The following is a 14,329-nucleotide window of genomic DNA, read 5'->3' on the forward strand; positions in this document are numbered from 1 at the left end:
TAATCTCTCACGTCCAATTATTCAACTTTTCCCGTCTGATCTGTAACGTCGAATACTAACTATGTCCGTCTATTCTCTAACGTCGAATACCACCCTCGTTCGTATGTATCGTACTCCAGTCTCCGTCTCAAGTCTCAAGTACCTCTTCCCCTTACGTCTCCCTATATCCATAAAACTGCATGGTCCACCGTTTTAGGATCGATAGTGTAGTTTTCGTATCGCCAAGTCAGTAGCGTATCATTGGTTAAGAATTCGGATCCCACATTAATTTATGATTCAAAGTATAGTCTATCGCTCGCCACTACTTTCTTACATCTTTGGAATATTTTATGTGGAATTAAAGTTACACATATTAACAACCTCCATCTACGTGCAACTATTATTCTTCCAATAATAATATGTGTCTGATCTCTTGTATTACATAGGCGCATAACTTTGCATTCGCCGTTTTTTTCCGAAATTTGAGGCTTTATTGGAAAAACTGGTCATACATTTATGATTCAAAGTATTGTCCATCGCTGGCAACTGCTTTCTCCCATATTTCAGGCAGCGTACGAATCCCGGGTTGAAAAAACTGGTCATCTTTCGAAGCGATCCACGAATCGATCAAACTTTTCACTTCTCCATAAGACCGGAAGTGCTGGTCAGTCAGGCCGTGTGACATTGATCGAAACAAGTGATAGCCCGAGGAAGCTTGGAGATTACGACGGGTGAAGTAGGACTTCCTATTTCAACGTTTCCAAGTGTATCTTGACCACATTCGCATCATGAGGTAAAGCATTGTCATGCTGCGAAATCACTTTATCATGTCTCTCGTTGTATCGCGGCCGTTTGTCTTTCAATGCTCGGCTCAAACGCATTAATTGCTTTCGATAACGAACGCCTGAAATTATTTTAGTCGGTTTTAACAACTCTCAATACACTACGCCGAGCTAGTCCCATCAAATACTGAGCATGATCTTGGAAACGTGAATATTCAGTTTGGCTGTCGACGTAAGAGCATGGCCGGGATGTCTCTATGATTGCGCTTGGGATTTTTGTAATGAACCTATTTTTCGCCTCCAGTCATAATGCGATGCAGAAATTCCTTCTGTCTTTGCTTTGCAAGCAGCTGTTCACAATCAAACAAACGCCGTTCAACATATCTCGGATTCAACACGTACGGCCCCAACTACCTTGTTTCTGATTCATTCCCATGACTTTCAAGCGTTTTGAGAGGGCTTGTTGCGTCACTCCCATTTATCTTGCCAATTCTTGTTGCGTTTGACACGAGTCTTGATCACGTATAGCCTCCAATTCTGCATCTTCGAAAACCTTCTCTCTGACGTCGCCGTTCTTGAATCGTTGAAACCACTTTCGGCACGTTCTTTCACTAATGGTGGCCTCACCATAGGTATTTGAGAACATTCGATGAGCCTCAGCCGCTCATTCCTTCATATTGAAGCGGAAAATTAAAATCTCCCGCAAATGACGAGAATTTGACTCGTAAACTGACATGTTCAATTGAAAATTACTTTATAATGCAAAAAAATCTACTATTATTTCAATGGCGTTATGTTGACAAATAACTAAACTCATTGTATGACATCTACGATCTATTTATTTCGACTACCACTTACCGCTACAGCCATCCAGGCCATCTGTTGCAAAATGGCGTAAGCAAACTTTTACACCTAATATTTCGAATTTCGTCGCGATTTCAAAAAAAGAGTTGACTTTGTTTTCTTTTGAAGACGGGACTGTCGTTTTCGCAGTTTTTTTTTTGTTATACATATTCCGAGAGCGTAGATATATGGTCCATGCATCAAACAAAGCTGAAGTTGTCGAATTTGGGGAATTGAGACCTGAATCACCCTGTATAAATATTTCACAGTGGATTACAACCCTGAATAGTTTAAGCCAAATCCGCCTTTGGTCGTAACGCCTATTGAAATACGAGTGCTCTATAAGATTAAGCTCTGTCATCTCCTAGATAAGTTATGTGGTAACTCCAAAGTTTTAATTATTTCGACTGTTGCTCGCTCGACATTTATGGGATTCCCATCAGCTCCTTGTTTGTTCCGGTCGCAGAGTGCTCTGTCGCTCGAATATAATTTTAGGTTCGAGTGAGATACTTATTAACGGAGTTCGCTTCTGGGTCGCCCAGGGATGGGAAAGAGCAGTGTATATTACGGAAATTGAAGGCAGAAAGATGGAAAGGTCTTTAGGATATTTTCTTGTTCGTTATGTTGGGCTGGGGAAGTAGAGAATCTAATCAAGTGGTTTTATCATTTAAGCTGGAAGTAAATTTGAATGATGAGGGGATTATTCCCAATTATTCTAGATGGAAAAGATGCTCAAAGTTATTATTATAAATATTTTCTTCATGAGAATATATCTTATAGATGTACAACTTTGCTTCCAACGTTTTGCAATAGATGGCTGTAGCGGTGAGTGGTAGTCGAAATAAATAGATCGTAGACGTTATACAATAAGCTTAGGTATTTGTCAACATAACGTCATCGAAATATTAGTCGATTTGTGTCTGCATCATAAAGTTATTCTCGATTAAACATGTCAGCTTACGAGCCAAATTTTCGTAATTTGCGGAAGGTTTTAATTTTCTGCATTGATATGAAGAAATCTGAGGCTGGGGCTCATCGAATGCTCTCAACTACCTATGGTATTCGAAGACCTGCATGGCGGTGGAAAAGAGAAGGTTTTCGAAGATGCAGAATTGGAGGCATTACTTGATCAAGACTCCTGTCAAACACAACAATAATTGGTGGGATTATTGGGAGTTGCGCAACAAGACATTTCAAAACGCCTGAAACTCATAGGAATGATTCAGAAACAAGGAAATTGGGAGCCGTACGAATTGAAGATGAGAAATGTTAAACAGCGTTTGTTTGCTTTTGAACAGCTACTTGCAAGGCAAAAACGAAAGAGATTTAGCCATCGCATTGAGACTGTGAACGGAAAATGGGTTCATTACGATAATGCCAAGCGCAGAATATCATGGGGATATCCTGACCATTCTTCTTCGTAGAAGGCCAAACCGAATATTCACGGTTCCAAGGTCATACTCAGTATTTGGTGGGACCAGCTCGACGAAGTGTATTATGAGTTTGTTGAAATCGACTGAAACAATCGTTATCGAAGACAATTAATGTCTGAAAACTGGTAACTATAAAGGCCTATAAATATTTCTTTGAGGAATACCACCCTCAGTCTTTCATCAGATATAGAGTTGCCCTTCAATCTCAATACTTGTTCGTTAAATTATTACAAAATGCCTGTCTACTCTTCCATATACCTTGTTTTACTTGTTTTTCTTGAAAAACTACCAGGAAAAACTAGACTTGAATCAATACAATAATTTTGATCCATTCCTCTCTTCTGAGAAATTGAATATTATTTAATTCAATTTCGCACTAGATTTTCCTCATTTGTGAGTGATGAAGTGGTAGAATATAAAGTGAAATACTTGACCAGAAAAAAATATTAATAGATCTCGATAACCAATAGTGTTAAATGCTCAGAATTCTGTCGAATATCGACTAACAGGACAATTGAATTGTAATTTGAGTAGAAAATTACTAGCGTCCTGAAACTCGGAATTTGTTTAGGTATTTCGAAGTTTAATCGACTTTTTCCAACCGCTTATCTGATCTCTCAATGGGTCCCTAGCGATAGAATTTCGATTAGCAGCCCTGGAGATTTTTAAATGAGAGGACGAAATATTGGAAAGGTATCTTGAATAGACGGAAGTATTGCTTTCAAGGGATCGATATCTTTTTAATCTTCAGAATTGAGAAATTGTATTAAGAGGAGTTGATGGAAAAACACTGCATATTTGATACATATTTTTTTTTCCAGCGGCGTCGACAGCGTGGTCATTTTTCCGCGTTCTATTTTTATTTACATATTTTTTGATACATATTTCAGGCAAAAGTTAGGGACAGTTTTATAAACGAAAGTAAAGCCTCGTTTTCCATGAAAAAATTCCTTTACAAAAGAAACGTTTTTCATAAAACAAATTTGTGGTTGGGAAAAGGTTAAAAGTGTCCTTACTCATAAAGTCCCCTTTATGGCGAGAAGGGATCCTTTTCTTCATGCATGCTCTGTGACTACAAAATATAACCTCATTCTGTTGTGTCATTTCCATCACACGTTTTTCTCTATTATACAAACTTTTTTAGTTGAAATTATCATATGTGAAATTAAGGACCTTCATTTAATTTCACATTATACTATATGGAGTTTGTTCAATGTAATCTTTCTTGAATTAAATCTCTTATTATACACAAACTTTAAATTTAACAAAATTACAATTCCTTTGAAATATATATAACCAAATGCAGACAATAAAACACTAGTTCACAAAGTAGCTAACCCTAGGAAATTCAATACTTACGAATAAAAGGGAGTTTTCTTCAAAAGACGAAAGATGTTCATGAAACCAGAGCCTCTTTCAATCTCCATATGAAGGCTTTCTAATGAAACGGTTTCTACTAAGGATAGCCTTTTAGAATGTGAATTTTGAAACTACCTTCTGTTGTGCCAATGCGAGCCTCGAAACTTCATTCCAGTTGAAGTGATATTTCCCTTGAGTTTGTTTCATCATTTCACCCCGTCTTCAAACTTCCAGTATTTTTGTGAATTGGAATTAGATAGTAATATTGAAAATGATAATTTCCCACTTCAAAGTAAGGAATGTTAATGGAATTGTTGCTCAGAGCTTGCTACTAATTGGACACCCTCACTCCAACTGTTTTCTCACCCAACGAACCCAGTTCTCACAATGCTAAGTACGCTCTTCAGAAATACACAATATTTTCTGTTAAACGAAACGCATACAATACCTTCCTGCTCATCCAGTTGTTGCCCCAGGAAACCACATAACATTAACCTACTTCAAGCAATCCGCATTCAGTACATACAGAATGTTCGAAAACTCAGCTGGGAGAAGGCAGAACATGTTTCTCTAATTACGCATTGAGTACCCAGCAGTGACGTCTGGTTAATTTATCGTTAATTAACTGCAAGTAATGAAAACCGCAACGAAAATACTAATTAGCTGCAGGAGAGCGCTGCAGCTATAGTTACGCCAGTCGTAAGAGTTTTTAACAAGGAACTCGATATTTCGATGGGATGGCTGTTATGGTGAGGAATAAATTTGACAGAAATGGAATATTCAAAGTTTTCGAATTGGCAAAATTGGTTTTTGGTTCATCAAAGGTATTAGTACTCTTCAGTGTTATTTCGAGACTGCTTGGTCTATCTGCTCCTCCTTATCGCACGACTATGAGACTCTGGTGTTCGACTCCACGCCATCTGAAAACGTTCTCTGTTTGGTGAACGTTTTATATGTCTAAATTGGTAGTGAGACTCATTTACAAAGCCTACACAGAAGAAAATATTATATTGTATCATACAACAAGTGGAGAAAGTCGAGCGAGAAAAGGACTTTTCTTACAACTAATATGAAAATTAGCGTATTCTTCATAGCTTACCCAATTTCAAAACTATGTATTGCTCATACTGTGGGAAATATTATTTCTCACGGCACTTTACCCACACCTCGCTTGGTAGACCAATGAAATTGGGCTTTTGAGTCGTTTCTATGGAAACGCAATAAATTAGCACATACTGTCAAAGACAGCCATTTTGATTTGAATCAAATCTACTACTACTACTGAAATTTGTGCAGTTGTAGGAAAAGTATAGTGTGCAACATATGGAGAAAGTCCTTTTCTCGCTCGTGTGTTTGCACAAACTTCCACACTGGCGAGAAAAGTTGGACTTTCCCCACTTGTAGCACAATATACTATTCTCCACATGTTGCACACTATACTTTTTCTACAACTGCATAAATTTCAATAAATCAAGTAATGGACTTGATTCAAATCAAAATGTCCTTTGTTGACAGTATGTGCCAATTTATTGCGTTTCCATAGAAACGACTCCAAAGCCCAATTTCATTGGTCATCCAAGCGAGGTGTGGGCAAAGTGCCGTGAGAAATAATATTTCCCTCAGTATGAGCAATACATAGTTTTGAAATTGAGTAAGCTATGAAGAATACACTACTTTTAATAGCAGTTGTAGGAAAATGAGTTTTTTAACTCGTACAAGCTCTAAGCTCCCTAGAAAGTCAGATTAAAAAAAAAGGAGAAATGTATCGCTGCACATCTGCTAACCACATATCAGGCATATTTCATTGCCTTGATCCCATTGATATGTTCATAATTTCATCTAGTCTTCGTAGGTTCAGTTATGAGTATAATCTTCTCTGCTCATTCTGGGTGGGTAGTTGTATAATAAACAGTGCTATTATATCCTTGAGGCTGTTACGTAGGAATTGTTCATATTTACAACTGAATAGGTGTGTTGTTTTTCTAGAGATATATTTCTCAAAGAAGTATCCTCTTAATGACCTTATTCAATATTCTTTTGTTATCAGTTTTGTTATTGCACGTTCAACTCTTATCGACTCACCCCTTATTATCTTCGCACTCCAGAACACTCAAATGTGATTTCTTCGAACTAACAAAGAAACACTTCTCGGCAGATGCTCAACATTTATCACGCCAAAATGACTGCCGGAATACATCTTGACTCACATAATGCGAAAAGAGGGGTGCCTTCAATATACTCTGCCGCCGAGAACTCCATCCAAGTCCCCACAGTCCAATTTACCCTGTGAGGAACAAGATTGCAAGGAAATCGATGGCAAGTGCAGCTCTTAGACGAATGCAAATTACGCTAAATATCCAGGCTGCCTAATATGCAGAAAGGGCGGAAGGCAGCTTGAAGCCCAGGGAAATCCGCCTATAAGAACCGAATTTATTCATTCCTTCCCTCGCAAGTTTTAATAATACACTCCCAAGTGTCGCGTTCCATCGCATATGAATGTGAAATGTCGGGTGGCGCATTTGCATTTGATTTGTATTTAAAATGTTCAAATTTCCGTAGTGACGGTAGAATGTTCCTTCCTAACAAGATGCCGCCATATGCCGGGGAAGGGCGTGGATCTGTAGTGCATAAATCTTGGAAGACGCGTACCCACTGATCCAAGAAGGACCGGTGTGAAGTTATCCACATCCACAAGTACACTCCGAGGCAAAAGTACGGTCCAAGCAAAAAATGGTATAATTATGATTTTCATTATGAAAATGGATAGTAATTTATTATTTGACTCAAGCAATACAGACTTTTCATATTTTTTTTCTATTATTGAACATTTTTTAGCAATTCAGGGGGTTGTTAATGTTGTTATATGGGGCCGTTTCTAGTTAAAAATTCATAACTTTTTTGTTTGGAATAGTACCGTGTTCTGCTTCTAGTATGTAGTAAATAGCGGAAAACTGAATCGAATGACATACCCCACATAGTTTGTCAGGCCTCGGGGAGGGGGAAAATTGCGGTTTTGGGGGTATTTTCTAGATAAAAATTCATAACTTTTTTGTTTGAATTAGTACCGTGTTCTGCTTTTAGTATGTGGTAAACAGAGGAAAACTGAATCGAATGACATACCCCACATAGTTTGTCAGGCCTCGGGGAGGGGGGAAATTGCGGTTTTGGGGGTATTTTCTAGATAAAAATTCATAACTTTTTTGTTTGAATTAGTACCGTCTTCTGCTTATAGTATGTGGTAAATAGAGGAAAACTGAATAGCGTGTCATACCCCACATGGTTTGTCAGGCCTCGGGGAGGGGGTAAACTGCGGTTTTGGGGGTATTATCTAGATAAAAATTCAGAACTTTTTTGTTTGAATTAGTACCGTGTTCTGCTTTTAGTATGTGGTAAATAGAGGAGAACTGAATAGAATGTCATACCCCACATGGTTTGTCAGACCTCGGGGAGGGGGTAAACTGCGGTTTTGGGGGTATTTTCTAGATAAAAATTCATAACTTTTTTGTTTGAATTAGTACCGTGTTCTGCTTTTAGTATGTGGTAAACAGAGGAAAACTGAATCGAATGACATACCCCAAATAGTTTGTCAGGCCTCGGGGAGGGGGGAAATTGCGGTTTTGGGGGTATTTTCTAGATAAAAATTCATAACTTTTTTGTTTGAATTAGTACCGTGTTCTGCTTTTAGTATTTGGTAAACAGAGGAAAACTGAATCGAATGACATACCCCACATAGTTTGTCAGGCCTCGGGGAGGGAGGAAATTGCGGTTTTGGGGGTATTTTCTAGATAAAAATTCATAACTTTTTTGTTTGAAATAGTACCGTGTTCTGCTTTTAGTATGTGGTAAACAGAGGAAAACTGAATCGAATGACATACCCCACATAGTTTGTCAGGCCTCGGGGAGGGGGGAAATTGCGGTTTTGGGGGTATTTTCTAGATAAAAATTCATAACTTTTTTGTTTGAAATAGTACCGTGCTCTGCTTTTAGTATGTGGTAAGTAGAGGAAAACTGAATCGAATGACATACCCCATATAGTTTGTCAGGCCTCGGGAAAAATACCCCCAAAACCGCAGTTTCCCCCCTCCCCGAGGCCTGACAAACTATGTGGGGTATGTCATTCGATTCAGTTTTCCTCTATTCACCACATACTAAAAGCAGAACACGGTACTAATTCAAACAAAAGAGTTATGAATTTTTATCTAGAAATACCTTCAAAATCGCAATTTCCTCCCTCCCCGAGGCCTGACAAACTATGTGGGGTATGTCATTCGATTCAGTTTTCCTCTATTTACCACATACTAAAAGCAAAACACGGTATCATTTCAAACAAAAAAGTTATGAATTTTTAAGTAGAAAAGTCCCAAAACCGCAATCTCCCCCCTCCCCGAGGCCTGACAGACTATGTGGGGTATGTCATTCGATTCAGTTTTTCTCTGTTTACCACATACTAAAAGCAGATCACGGTACTAATTCAAACAAAAAAGTTATGAATTTTTATCTAGAAAATACCCCCAAAACCGCAATTTTCCCCCTCCCCGAGGCCTGACAAACTATGTGGGGTATGTCATTCGATTCAGTTTTCCGCTATTTACTACATACTAAAAGCAGAACACGGTACTATTCCAAACAAAAAAGTTATGAATTTTTAACTAGAAACGGCCCCATATAACAACATTAACAACCCCCTGAATTGCTAAAAAATGTTCAATAATAGAAAAAAATATGAAAAGTCTGTATTGCTTGAGTCAAATAATAAATTACTATCCATTTTCATAATGAAAATCATAATTATACCATTTTTTGCTTGGACCGTACTTTTGCCTCGGAGTGTACTTGTGGATGTGGATAACTTCACACCGGTCCAAGAAGGTATTTCCAAATTATGTTCCCTAGTTTGCCTAGAGGAAGGAGTTTCCAGATCTTGGGCGTAGGAAGGGGCAACCAGTTGAATGAATGAAGCTGAAGCTTATGAAGAATTAGCTGGTGAATAAGATTTCAACACGTTGACCCACCATCAAATATGTATCGGAAAAAAGTAAAATGAAACTATTCTCTATTTTATTCATCCAAGTGGATTGTATCAGCACTTTGCAAAAATATAACCATTGAAATATTTTCAGGAATCACCTTCAGTCTGACCTTCACCTTTTTTATATACTGAAACCAAAAGGCTCGACGTGATAATCTGAGTTTTGAAAATAGAAAAATGTGGGTGCAAAACATATCAAGAGAATACTATAGTGTTCGAATTGATTTGTTGAGATTTTGGACGAAAAAATGTTAGTGGTTCAATCTCAGAGCAAAATTCCTTTTCACGAATCATGTTTTCTAAGGGATGTGACACATCATTTTCTTAGTATCAATGTATTGAATAAGTTTCTGTTTGGTATTCAATCCATTCGAAACATTTTCAAAAATGTATTACTAAGCTAAAACTTTGGGGTCGAATCTCAGTATTAGATTAGATTCTCTTTAAGGGGGTTCCATTCCATTGAGACCTAATGGTCTATTGTGCCTCCCTTTAAAGCTGTTCTCGCCATTACATGATCTAAGGCTCGCCTTCGAAATCAGAGTTCTAATGAACTCCAGTTCTTGAGATTACTTCAAGGAGGCTACTTCTTCACAAATCTACAAATCTTGTCCAGAGCATATTTTGCGTTGGCGTTGGCGAGGCATTCCGTCACCAGGTGATCCATAATTTCTTTCTCCTCCCCACAGAATCTGCACTCGTCAGTCATGAGGTGCGTCCTAAGCCTACTATGCCCTGTAAGGAATCCAGTGCGGAGGTGTAACATATTTTTGTTAAGATCCGGATACTTCTGAGATCTAGCAGTGTTAAATTTTGAAGGAACTTTTTGGAATAATCCAATCCAGGAAGATTTCGCCAGTGTTTTTTTTTTTCGGTTTAATTTCGGACTAATGAAAGAAGTTGGTGCTACTTCTTATAAAGTGTGTTGGCCTCTTCATTCCCTTCAAATTTCCGAGTGAACGAAAACCCAAACTAAAAAGACCTTGTTCTTCTTGCCTATCTCGTTGAGTTCCTTCTGGCACTCCAATACCATCTTAGAATCTATGATATGTGAACTCAATGCTTTAATTGCAGCTGACAATGATGCACAGCAATGGATGCTATGGAAAGTCAAAAGCACGGACTTTTTTTAATCGCTTTCTGATTTTACACATTCCATAATGTAAACTGCCAAAATACTGGTTGTTTTTTTTATTTCAAAAGTTTACCATTGAAAATAATAAACCTAATAAATCAAAGACTAAATGAATGATGATCAATGAAAGGACTGAAAAGGTAATCAAATAACTGATAATGAATACCTAATGTTTCATCGATTGACATATACCTACAGATTCAGATTTAATTCCACATTTACTAGAGATCACCTGTTACACTGCTGCTCGAAATTGTGATCATTAATCATTGTCTCTCAAATTGCTTGTGACCCATTGTTGTTGTAAGTGTAGGCTGCTTGAGTAGATTTCATTTCTTAGATGTTTCTACCTAAACCAGCTCTATTGGGCAGGTTGCATATCGAGTAAACTAGTTGTCTACACTTTTCTTTTGTGATTGTATTTCATCTGACATTCAAAATTGTCGATAAATTTGAGGTATAAATAAAGATCGAATAGAGGAAGTAAAAATCCAGATATTTGTTATAATATTGCTTTCTTAAGAATATCAGGAAATATCCTTTTTACCTACTGTAGGAGAAAATTTTCATTATTCATCGTTCTGTCTAGAAAATTATTCCATACCTACCTACTTCACTTCATTCTGAAATACACGGGAAAATTATGGTTCCATTTATTTCCCATTTCAAATAGCTTCTAATTTCATATTTGCAAAGTCAAACGAAACAGTTTACAACGAATTATATCCCTTTTATGCCTATATTAATTGAATAATAAATGTTCATTAAGCTGTTATTCAAGAAACGGATGCTATAAAGCAACTGACTGGAGGTTTTAATTATCGCCATGATTGCCTTAAAATTGAGCGACATTGCAAAATGTACGGAATAAACTTACATCATTTCCATGCAACTTAATAACATCAATTATCAATATAAAATAAAGAATGGGGATTAATTATTTTTTTCAATTATAATTATATCGAATTTGATTTGTTGGATTTGCTGGCGTCAGTTCAACGAATTATTCGATTAATTATATAACTCATGTTTTGATGAACCAATAGAATCTGTGAATTTCCCTTAGTTACGGCGTATTGATAAGTGGATATACCATTGACGACGTGGTATAATCGTTCTGGTCTTTCGCCTCCTGCCATATTGGGATCATTTCCATAGCAACATTCTTGGACATTCGAAAAAAAAAATAAAAGTCAAGCTCAGTAAAATGCGTGGTAAAATGTCAATGAATTATGAAAATGCAGTGCTTTGGTTATAGTTATTGAAATTATTCGTAATGAACTAGTTTATATTTGACACGATAGAATTAAAATATAGAGCAAAACTGATAAATCAGTGAAAAAATTTTGAAAATCCATCAATTAATGACTGAGAAATAGATTATTTAAATTTACGTATTTTAGCGCGGATCGTCTTTGGTCTGTGACGTCATGGCTCTTGCCTGGGATCGCTACACCATAAATTACGTTTAAATACTTAGCCGCGCCAAGGCTCTCGCGCCGTTTGTAGTTGTACAGTGTAGTTTCAACTCGAGTTTTGTTTTTATGTCACCATAATGGAAGAAGGCTTCGTGAAAGGACAAAGTGACAATTTGCCTAAAATAGATATATTCGCAGTGATGGAGTTTTTTTCTTCAAATCCATCTTATGTCAGTGCAGAAATAAAAGGAGTTAAACTTTTCAAGTAAGTATCTACTTTTGAGTTTGCTTCATCATGGTTCAACTTATAACGATGATTTATTTAAAAAACGTTTCATCAACAGTTTGTAGTTGAGTACTGGTTGTTGAAGTCTATCAATGGCAAAACATATTTATGTGAGGAGTAAAAAGTAAAAAGAGAAAAATGTAATTCATATGTATGTATATAGTAAGTTATTTCAGCCATCGTGTAACGAACAAAACACGACACGAACGGCACAAGTGATTGTACACCAATGAATTCGTAAGCACTCTGTGAATACCAGTCGTCTAGTGTGTGAGGTCACGCCACTTACACGTACTATGAAATTATTCTTCCAAGCGCAACTTCAAAGTCCCATAACTTTTTCATTTCTAGAGATATTTCAATGATTCTTCCACATTTTTGTTTCATTTTACTTAAATTTTTAGAATTAATCCTTAACAAAAAAATGAAAACTAGTCCATTGATCGTAACGAAGACCAACTCGACCATACACAATATATTTCGATTATACGAACCTCTTCACTCGACGCAGTTGCTGAAACATCACTCAAGCTGCTCTCTCGTGATGTTTCGCAAACCACGTTTCGTGAATCGGTGTATAATCGAATATTGTCTATGCTCTTGTGATATTATAACTGATTATGATCGATTTATGCATCACTATTACAAGTCATTCAGAAAAGTTGTTATGTAATCGAAAAAAGGAAAGATCTATAAAAGTATTTTGGGATATCGACATTCAAAGGAAGAATACATCAGAATTCAATATTATTTAGAGATTTCAACTGAAAATACACCAGGAGGTTCATGAGAATTAGAGGTTCTCAACCTGTAGAAAGCGATCTAGCTTCAAATGAAAATCTTTTTCAATCAACCTCCTCTAAAGCGAGTGCTCTAAAAACATTATATCATTCAACATGAAAGCCCTGCCACCATTTCCTCGAGTTTTGTGAGTTGTTAATAATTACCGACATCCTTCAGATTACGACCGTTACGCCACTGCTTGTGAACCAGCTGAAATAATAGATGTAGGATCCGCCAGACGAACATGGCGTTGAGTGCTTCGCTGACAAGTATGATACGTAAATAAACGAAAACCTTTGAGATTTCGTGAACAAACATGGGGTAAATAGTCCAAGAAAATGGCCAATGAAATACGAATTTTGAGGTTAAAACTTGAATTTTGGATATAAGTTACTTTGAAGCATCTAAAAACGAACTGTGAAAGGTTTTTTTAAATTCACCCCCGGGAAGGGGTGAAAAAAAATAAAAAAAGGGGTTTTTTTGAAATTTTGGGGAAATGGTAAGTGTTAGAAAAAAAAGTTTCGAATAAAAGTTGTAGAGCGTAAAATTTTACATAAAAATGTTCCCACAACTTTTTTTCCTAAAATTGAAATTAACTGAGATATGGTAGCTAGAAGCTAGGGGATGATAACAGGAACTTTATCATAAGTTGTTGAAAAATTGAAAAAACTCATAATTTTTTTTTTTAAATTACTTATATGATTATAAACTTTAATTCTAGAGAAAAATTTTTTTTTTTTAATTGTTTATAAAAAAGTTATAACAATTTAAAATTTTTATTTTCAAATTAAATCAACTTTAACTGATGAAAATATATATATATTTTTTTTAATAGATTAATATTTTAAGAAATTGACCATACGCGTTGAAATTTAATTTTTACCTGTTCTTTTCAAGCAGATATAAAATAATTTACCTGGTTAAAGATATTGTGTGGCGGCCATTTGCTTTCACTACCGACTTCGGTACCTCATGCGCATGCGTCAGTTGTTCTCTATGCGCCAGTTGTTCTCTGTGTGTTTACAATATTCTCCATTTGTTTTGAGTGAATTGATCTCTGTGTGTTTACAATATTCTCCATTTGTTTTGAGTGAATTGATCTCTGTGTGTTTACAATATTCTCCATTTGTTTTGAGTGAATTGATTAGTGCTGTTAATTTGGAAAAGGTAATTATTTAAGTGATGTTCAATTTTATATTGAGAAACCGCATGGTCAAAACATAAACACATGCTTTTTATTTACTTTGTTATAAAAATCACCATCAATCATTTTATATTATTT

The 14,329-nt window shown here is 36.4% G+C and overlaps 1 protein-coding gene across 13 annotated transcripts in view; it reads left to right on the forward strand.

Annotated features, from left to right (window-relative positions):
* The window catches only part of LOC123677093 (fat-like cadherin-related tumor suppressor homolog), a 439,236-nt gene that overhangs the window by 231,884 nt on the left and 193,023 nt on the right, over positions 1-14,329 (forward strand). The gene's annotated exons all lie outside the window — the stretch shown is intronic.

Source organism: Harmonia axyridis, chromosome 3, assembly GCF_914767665.1.
Source record: "Harmonia axyridis chromosome 3, icHarAxyr1.1, whole genome shotgun sequence".
Taxonomy (NCBI): domain Eukaryota; kingdom Metazoa; phylum Arthropoda; class Insecta; order Coleoptera; family Coccinellidae; genus Harmonia; species Harmonia axyridis.